Source organism: Schistocerca americana, chromosome 1 (genome assembly GCF_021461395.2).
Source record: "Schistocerca americana isolate TAMUIC-IGC-003095 chromosome 1, iqSchAmer2.1, whole genome shotgun sequence".
Taxonomy (NCBI): domain Eukaryota; kingdom Metazoa; phylum Arthropoda; class Insecta; order Orthoptera; family Acrididae; genus Schistocerca; species Schistocerca americana.
This window is the reverse complement of record NC_060119.1, coordinates 187,658,753-187,660,086: the sequence shown is the minus strand read 5'-3', so window position 1 is coordinate 187,660,086 and position 1,334 is coordinate 187,658,753. Positions and strand designations below refer to the sequence as shown.

At 49.2% G+C, this 1,334-nt stretch overlaps 1 pseudogene; it reads left to right on the top strand.

Annotated features, from left to right (window-relative positions):
• The first annotated feature begins 209 nt into the window (after nucleotides 1-209).
• LOC124557016 lies at nucleotides 210-327 on the top strand (annotated as a pseudogene).
• Nucleotides 328-1,334: the final 1,007 nt, after the last annotated feature.

The following is a 1,334-nucleotide window of genomic DNA, read 5'->3' as shown; positions in this document are numbered from 1 at the left end:
GTTAAATAGCAGTTTGTTGCTTTAATTTTGGTCACTAGTGTATTATATACTTTAGTCAGAGGGGTTACTTCTTTTGAAGAGAATAGCAGCGTGTGTTCGAAAGTCTGGCTATGTACTCCTACTTGGTTTGGAAAGGATGGAAGCTGTCCTGCTGTGTAGTGGAGGCAGCATTATTAAAAAAGGATTTTGTGTTCCGATGTTTTGAGGAGACCAACGGTCTTTCCGTAGTAGTAACACCGGTTCCCGTCGGATCACCGAACTTAAGCGCTGTCGGGCTGGGGTAGCACTTGGATGGGTGACCATCTGGTATGTCGAGCACTGTAGGCAAGCTGGGTACACTCAGCCCTTGTGAGGCAAACTGAGGAGCTACTTGATTGAGAAGTAGCGGCTCTGGTTGAGAGGTGGCATGAGCCCCCTCTCATATTTCTATCTTACGATTTTCCTCTCTAATTGCATGCGGTGAAAAGTCGCTATTCCTTCACACACGGACTTCCCACGCAGCATCTCTCGTCACCCGGGTGGTCCGGTGACAGGCGGGCTCTGCTGATCTTGAAAGGGTTAAACCGATGGGTGTGAGGGAGTCGAGTGAATGCTTTCCAGATGCCGACATTGTCAAAAGACATGCCCGCAGGGGCCTGAAGTAGCGACTGGGCTAGAGGTTCCGTTACTCCGCAGAAACTTAGCGAAAATACTTTCTGGCGGGCTACCAGCGAGGCGTGGGAATGACTTGTGTACCCAGGCAGTTGTGGCGGGAAAATTCCCGCGCTTTCTGCAAAATCGTAACTGTGATTGGCTTGCTCAGGGCATAGCTCCATGACGTAGCAAAATCAGCGCAGAAATTGGCGCCAAGAATCTCCATTGGCGGAATGGTAGTGCTCCGGCAATAGAGTGGAATTTTCCGCCGGTTTTCGAGTTGCTGATTGGAACGTTTAACCACAGCCACTGTCGTGGGGGCGGGAATGTTCTGTGTTCGGCCTGTACGGATGCTCTTGTGGGAGCCGGCTCTCTCCTTTCGGTCGGAGTAGGTTACAAGACTGAGCTCTCGCTGCTCTGGACAGCCTGCCTTCCGTTGGCTGTTTAATATACTTTTATTTAATTGTAACTGTTTGACAAAGTTGCTGAAGTTTCGACTTCAACGTAACTTTCCGAGTACAGTTGGCAATTGAGCGTTCTGCATACAAGCGGTCTATGTTGTCTGTCTTGAGCAGTTTTGGCTAAAGTTGACTGTATCGGAGTTACAGTGTGACTTCGCTTGTTAAAATCAATCACTGTACTGTCAGTGGCGAGCCTTCTTCGTCCCCCTCAGAGGCGCATTTATATTGCTAGGAAGTCTT